Raw genomic sequence first — 7,810 nt, forward strand, 5'->3', positions numbered from 1 at the left:
GGCTTCGTTCCAGCCTCCTAATTGTAAACACGGAAACAACATCATGACGTTACTTCCCGTTTACTCGGCTGCCAATGGGGCCAGTTTAAAAAAAATATACAGTATTCAGAATCGCCGAAAACTGCGTTCTGAATACTTTGAAGTACAAAGGAGGGATCGGGGGTCTTTTAGACCCCCGATCCCTCCATGAGAGTACCCGTCACCACCTATTACTGTCACAAGGGATGTTTACATTCCTTGTGACACCAATAAAAGTGATCAAAATTTTTTTTTCTTTTTTTAAAAAACAATTTATTAATATTTAAATAAATAAAATAAATAAGAAAAAAACATTTTTTAAAGCGCCCCCATCGCTGCGAGCTCGTGCAGCAAAGAAAACGCATACAGAAGTCGCGCCCGGATATGTAAATGTTGTTCAAATTACACATGTGAGGTATCGCCGCGATCGTCAGAGCGAGAGCAATAATTCTAGCACTAGACCTCCTCTGTAACTTTAACCTGGTAACCGTAAAAAAAATTTTGAACGTTGCCTATGGAGATTTTTAGGTAACGTAGTTTGTCGCCATTCCACGAGTGCGTGCAATTATAAAGCGTGACATGTTTGGTATCTATTTACTCAGTGTAACATCATCTTTCACATTATACAAAAAAATTGGGCTAACTTTACTGTTTGTTATTTTTAAATTCATGAAAGTGTCCCTTTTCCCAAAAAGTTGTGTTTAAAACACCGCTGCACAAATACCGTGTGACATAAAATATTGCAACAATCTCCATTTTATTCTCTAGATTCTCTGCTAAAAATATATATATATATATAATGTTTGGGGGCTCTAAGTAATTTTCGAGCAAAAAAATACGGATTTTAACTTGTAAACACCAAATGTCAAAAATAGGCTTAGTCATGAAAGGGTTAAAGAAGTCTGGTTAAGCGAGTCTCCCTAGCGGAAAGGGTAATTACACTGTGATTACATAAATCAAACACGAGACAATGTATATGTAATAAATGAGACTGTATTGGATATCAAATTATATGACAATTAGAATACTGAAATCTGTCTTGATGTATTTATAGAAATGTAAGAACCCCCTGAAGAAGACCATAACCTTTGAGGTCGAAATGCATTGGGGCATTTCCATACATCGGATGGTGAAATTCCAAGTGTAACAATGTATCACCCTTGATGTATAACCTTTCCTAGCCTAATTTGTCTCGCCTTGTGTATACCAGAGCTCATATTTTAATTAATTTTTCATATATATTTTGTGTCCAACCATTTTTTGAAATAAAAAATCTGTGATTTTTACTAAATATTTGACTCCTATTTGCTGCTAAAAAGCCCCGTGGGGAACCTTCCACTTTTTTTTCAAAGTTTTTAGAAAATGTATAAAGAAAATGAAAACGTATTTTTTTTTTTTTTTTTACACGTGGTATGGATGAGGCACAGATGAGTACTGATGTGGCACAGGTTAGCACTGACTTGGCATGGATGAGTACTGATGTAGCATGTATGTGGCACGGATGGGTAGCGATGAGCACTGATGTGGCATGGATAAGCATGAATGAGGCATGGCTGGGCATGAATGAGGCTTGACTGGGCATAAATGAGGCATGGATGAGCATGAATGAGGCATGGCTGGGCATAAATGAGACATGGATGAGCATGAATGAGGCATGGCTGGGCATAAATGAGGCATGGATGAGCATGAATGAGGCATGGCTGGGCATAAATGAGGCATGGATGAGACTGAATTGGCATAAAGGAGGCATGAATGAGGCTGAATGGGCACAGATCAGTGCTGTGGGCCCACTCATGCTGCTGCACCTGCTCCTTCCTCTCCTCGCACACTGTACCGATCAATGCGAGGAGAGCGGAGAGCTGAACCGGACAAGCGCCGGTTTGTTGACAAGTACAAGTGATCGCTCCGAAGTGATGGTTTACCACATGATCACTGGCCCTGTACCGCGATCCATGCTGCGCTGGGTTCGGTGATCCCGGCAAGCACAGACACTTCTGAGTGCGCACTGGAAGTGTGAGTTCAGGAGGACGTCCCTGGACACCTTCCCAGAACTAGCCGGCCGCGCCTCATTTTGGCTATTGGCCCGGTTGGGGGCACAGATTCTAATCCCTCTCCACGCTATCTAAAACTTTAAAAAAAAAAAAAAAAGTTTTGCCTTTAGTTATACTTTAAATCTGTAAGGAGGATATATGGAGTCTGTCATTGGCACCTTCTCCTTCCAAACACACCAGCTCCTTAGGCACCAGACTGATCTAGTACAAGCAGCCATATCACTCCTCTTGAGCTGCATACTTGTATGTAAACTGGCGCATATAACATACGATATAAACTCCAATGATTTTACACATTACATACTGCTGATAGGACTGACTTCACCCTTGCAAGCAGCAGTAATAAATGCTAACATTTTCATTCTTCTTTAGGCAGTGAAAAAAAAAAACACTTTGAAGAAAATTTACAAGCAGCATTGTGGTCGTCTTTCCACGGTTCATAGCTGGCCATCTGTCTAACAAAAATAAATAACTGTGGAAAGAAAAAGTAATGGCCCGTACGGGGATCGAACCCGCGACCTTGGCGTTATTAGCACCACGCTCTAACCAACTGAGCTAACCGGCCATTTCATGAATGTGGAACTTGAGAATGATGACTATAGATATCTACAAAATGCTTCCTAGTTGCATTATACATTGTATATTTGTTATTACAAGTATTCAGAATATTATTGGAACACATATTATAGTTCATATTTGTTAGTTATTTGATCCTATATAATAATAGAGAAAAAGAAGTCCTGACAGCAGTACCATTATCTCCAAGCAGAGCTCTGACCACAATGCACACTGGGTATTTTTGTCGGTAAGGGAGGGATATGGTGGATATTTTATTGATCAGTCCCATCTCTTTTGCTAGTAATTTTTATTTGACCTTTGAATATAAATCAGCTCAGCACAGATCACTGATCCCCTGCCCTGCGCACTGATCTCCTGCACACTGATCCCCTGCCCTGCGCACTGATCTGCCATGCGCACTGATCTCCTGCCCTACGCACTGATCTCCTGCCCTGCGCACTGATTCCATGCCCTGTGCACTGATCTCCTGCCTTTTGCACTGATCCCCTGCAATGCGCACTGATCTCCTGCCCTGCGCACTGATCTCCTGCCCTGCGCACTGATTCCATGCCCTGCGCACCGATCTCCTGCCCTGCGCACCGATCTCCTGCCCTGCGCACCGATCCCCTGCCCTGCGCACCGATCCCCTGCCGTGCGCACCGATCCCCTGCCGTGCGCACCGATCCCCTGCCGTGCGCACCGATCTCCTGCCCTGCGCACCGATCTCCTGCCCTGCGCACCGATCCCCTGCAATGCGCACCGATCTCCTGCCCTGCGCACCGATCCCCTGCCCTGCGCACCGATCCCCTGCCGTGCGCACCGATCCCCTGCCGTGCGCACCGATCCCCTGCCGTGCGCACTGATCTCCTGCCATGCGCACTGATTCCCTGCACACTGATCTCCTGCCATGCACACTGATTCCTTGCCATGCGCACTGATCCCCACCATGCACACTGATCTCCACTGTTTGTGGCTATGCAGAGGGCTGTGAAGGAAAGAGAACCATAACTTTCTGCCATTTAATCATAGAAAAATCAGGATAACATTAATTCACATAAGATGTAATTGCTTAATATTTAATGTTGTGTCGTTCCTTCTTCTACATATCAATCCAATAACAGCACGGCATAAAGAAAGAAAAAAAACAAAAAGTGCACACTGATCCCCTGCCCTGCGCACTGATCTGCCATGCGCACTGATCTCCTGCCCTACGCACTGATCTCCTGCCCTGCGCACTGATTCCATGCCCTGTGCACTGATCTCCTGCCTTTTGCACTGATCCCCTGCAATGCGCACTGATCTCCTGCCCTGCGCACTGATCTCCTGCCCTGCGCACTGATTCCATGCCCTGCGCACCGATCTCCTGCCCTGCGCACCGATCTCCTGCCCTGCGCACCGATCCCCTGCCCTGCGCACCGATCCCCTGCCGTGCGCACCGATCCCCTGCCGTGCGCACCGATCCCCTGCCGTGCGCACCGATCTCCTGCCCTGCGCACCGATCTCCTGCCCTGCGCACCGATCCCCTGCAATGCGCACCGATCTCCTGCCCTGCGCACCGATCCCCTGCCGTGCGCACCGATCCCCTGCCGTGCGCACCGATCCCCTGCCGTGCGCACCGATCCCCTGCCGTGCGCACTGATCTCCTGCCATGCGCACTGATTCCCTGCACACTGATCTCCTGCCATGCACACTGATTCCTTGCCATGCACACTGATCCCCACCATGCACACTGATCTCCACTGTTTGTGGCTATGCAGAGGGCTGTGAAGGAAAGAGAACCATAACTTTCTGCCATTTAATCATAGAAAAATCAGGATAACATTAATTCACATAAGATGTAATTGCTTAATATTTAATGTTGTGTCGTTCCTTCTTCTACATATCAATCCAATAACAGCACGGCATAAAGAAAGAAAAAAAACAAAAAGTGGAGATGCCGGGGATTGAACCCGGGGCCTCATACATGCAAAGCATGCGCTCTACCACTGAGCTACATCCCCTTCTGTGTTAGATGGCTGGCTGCTCGCTTTTGTAGGCTTTACCTACAGTGTGCACACAACTGGATATACCTACAATGTACACACAATTGGTTCATTATATTAATTCAATTGTAACTTATTATTGTACTATTATGCAAAAATGTTTGGAAGTTGGAATTCGACTCAAATTCTGTTGAAAAAAAAAATACATCCATAAGTACCTTTATAAGGTTCCATGGTGTAATGGTTAGCACTCTGGACTCTGAATCCAGCGATCCGAGTTCAAATCTCGGTGGGACCTTCCCTTTTCTACATAAATCAAAGGTTCCTAAAGTGGTGATGTCCCGGGGAAAGGAATTGTTTTTGTTTTCTTTGGGCTCATTTACACCAGATACAACTGACTATTTATAGCTTACTCTGCTGCTAAGTTTTCATGTGCGTTTGAAAAAAAGCACAGCATGCTGCATTTTTCACACATAAACTCACAGGAATGCATGCAAAGGCATGTAAATGTAAAAAAAAAAAAAAAAAACTTAAAAGAAGTCATTAGAATCTCATATAAAGTGCATGTGAGACTGTACACTGAATGCGGGGATTGTGGTATAAACAGAGGACAGAACCCTATTATACCATATTATACTCCATATACATATGTGTAATGCAGGACCACAAGCACAATCGTGTAGATTCCTATAGCGCACAAAAACTTGCATCCTTTTTTTGCAGGCGTGCCATGATGTCACACCAGAGTGTAGCGCCATGTTTGTAGCATGTTTACAGTGTGACAAAACGCACGGCAAATGGACACCTACTACCTGTACTTGGGGTGCAATTAACAATTTCTGGCACTATAAGCGTGCCACGTGTTTGCGGCACGTTTCTGAAATGTGTGGCACAACATGCATTTTCTGCGTGCTTTGTTGCGTGTTCCAGAAACACCAAGTGTGAATGCAGCCATAAAGAAGAACTAAAAGAACTGGCTAAAAGACAGAATTCAGAGAGTAGTGGTTAATGATTCTTACTCTGAATGGTCTAAGGTTATCAGTGGTGTACCCCAAGGTTCAGTGCTGGGACCCTTATGCCCCATACACACGATCGGATTTTCCGTCAACAAAACCGTGGATTTTTTTTCCGAAGGATGTTGGCTCCAACTTGTCTTGCATACACACGGTCACACAAATGTTGTCGGAAATTCCGAACGTGAGAGCGCGGTGACGTACAACGAGCCGAGAAAAAGGAAGTTCAATAGCCAGTGCGGCTCCTCCTGCTTGATTCCGAGCATGTGTGAGCTCTTGTGCGACAGACTTGTGTACACACGATCGGAATTTCCGACAACAAGCGAAGTTGTCGGAAAATTTGAGAACCTGCTCTCAAACATTTGTGGGCGGAAATTCCGACAGCCCCCGAGCCAACCCTTTTTTTTATGTTAATAAGAGCCTCACACGCTTCAAAGAAAAAAAAAATCCTATTGAAATCCATGCGTCAGGCGCCCTGCATGTAGATTAGGGGCCAGGGCGCATGGATTAGGGGGCGGCGCACCACTGTTGTGTTGGGAAGGGGATGGGGAAAGAAGATTTGTGCTAGGAGGAGGGATTTGGGGGGAATTTTTGCTGGGGGGGGTGTACTAGGTGTAGAAATTATAGAGGTAGAGGATTTTTTGGGGCATTTAAACTGGGGGGATTTGGGGGATTGGGGGGACAAAGACTTGTGCTGAGAGGGGGGATTTGGGGGGAATTTGTGCTGGGGGGGCAGGGGTGATGTGTACTAGGAGTAGAAGAGGATTATTTTAGAGGGAGGGGTGGCTTTTGAGCGAGGGGATTTGGGGGATGGGGGGGGGGCAAAGACTTGGGGGATGGGTGCTGAGAAGGGAGATTTCAGCAGTGAGGTGGATTTGTACTGGGAGGAGGGGAAAATTATGCTTAGGGGGCAAGCATGCAGATTGGTGCTCAATGTTTTTGTGGGGAAATTTTTGTTGATACATAATGCTCATACATCTGGGAGGGGGGGCAGTTTGGCAACTTCGCCCTGGGCTCTAGATGACCTTGTCCCAGCACCGCCGTCCCTTGCCAGTGATGGCATGTTCTCCTAGGTGCCAGTCTTTGGCCACCTTTATTGGTAGGCACGGGGTGAGGTCACTCCTGCACATGCATAGGAAACAGTCATCCCAGCACACACGGGCTGTGGCAGGCGCTGTTGGCTGACCTGCGCATGCGCAGCTTAGTTTACATGCTGGAGAATGCTGCGAGCAGGCAGCTGGATCTTATTGCATTGCACGTCTCTTCCACAATAAATATCCTGTAGGTGACTGAGTACCATGTGTTTTGGTGCAGTGCGATTTTTAAAGTATGTCATGTGCTTCTTTTTTTGTGCGGTAGGTGCCCATTCAAATGACTGAGCCTGTCCTACCGCAATGCATTGTACCGCATAGATATATTGCACACATGTGGACTCCAATCTGTTTTAATCTCTGTCATAGTTAACCACGATCCTATTTAAACTGAAGAAAAAACACCATCATGATACTAGTATTTACTTATCAGAAAAGCACTGGGTTAATAATAATCTGTGTTTTTGAATTAATTATTTAGATAATCCTTGTAACATAATAGTTAGGTCCCACCGAGATTCGAACTCGGATCGCTGGATTCAAAGTCCAGAGTGCTAACCATTACACCATGGAACCTCTATTTGTTACACTTCCTGGAAGCACTTCAAATGTAGCACAATTGGGAAGATTCTACCTATATATTTAGCAGCTTTCTGTGATTTTGTATCAAAACTGGAATGAGAAAAACCATAGAGACAAATGAAAAATGTATCTTTATTTTATTTTGGCATCAAAAGTTACAAAATAAAGAATCAGGAGATAAGCACTGTACACTAGCATGAAAAAAATCAATCATCACAATCAGTTTATGTCAGTCAACAATAGTAAACTGGTATAGTTTACTGTTTTTTTTTTGTAAATTATTTTTTATGAAAAACAAGTACCTGGGTACAAAGCTATGCTCGAGAAAATAAAATCACATCTTATTCATATATTAACTGAGCAAATCCTACAAAGGCCAGCGGGATGCACATGTCTAACAGAAAACATCAGGGCTGTATATTTGGCTGAGCAGGAGAAATCATGCCAATTAAACTATTATTTTTTTTAAATGCGTCCCACACGTCTCTATCTGCTGCCATCAGGTTTTCCACTTC

At 44.8% G+C, this 7,810-nt stretch overlaps 4 non-coding genes across 4 annotated transcripts; 1 reads left to right on the forward strand and 3 right to left on the reverse strand.

The window, feature by feature from the left end:
- Positions 1-2,560: 2,560 nt before the first annotated feature.
- TRNAI-AAU (transfer RNA isoleucine (anticodon AAU)) lies at positions 2,561-2,634 on the reverse strand. The gene has a single exon. It is a non-coding gene; the product is annotated as a tRNA-Ile (tRNA).
- Positions 2,635-4,555: 1,921 nt separating this feature from the next.
- TRNAA-UGC (transfer RNA alanine (anticodon UGC)) lies at positions 4,556-4,627 on the reverse strand. Its single transcript has one exon. It is a non-coding gene; the product is annotated as a tRNA-Ala (tRNA).
- A 208-nt stretch (positions 4,628-4,835) lies between these two features.
- Positions 4,836-4,907, forward strand: TRNAQ-CUG (transfer RNA glutamine (anticodon CUG)). The gene has a single exon. It is a non-coding gene; the product is annotated as a tRNA-Gln (tRNA).
- Positions 4,908-7,217: 2,310 nt separating this feature from the next.
- Positions 7,218-7,289, reverse strand: TRNAQ-UUG (transfer RNA glutamine (anticodon UUG)). The gene has a single exon. It is a non-coding gene; the product is annotated as a tRNA-Gln (tRNA).
- Between the last annotated feature and the right edge of the window lie 521 nt (positions 7,290-7,810).

Source organism: Aquarana catesbeiana, linkage group LG11, assembly GCF_042186555.1.
Source record: "Aquarana catesbeiana isolate 2022-GZ linkage group LG11, ASM4218655v1, whole genome shotgun sequence".
Classification (NCBI taxonomy): domain Eukaryota; kingdom Metazoa; phylum Chordata; class Amphibia; order Anura; family Ranidae; genus Aquarana; species Aquarana catesbeiana.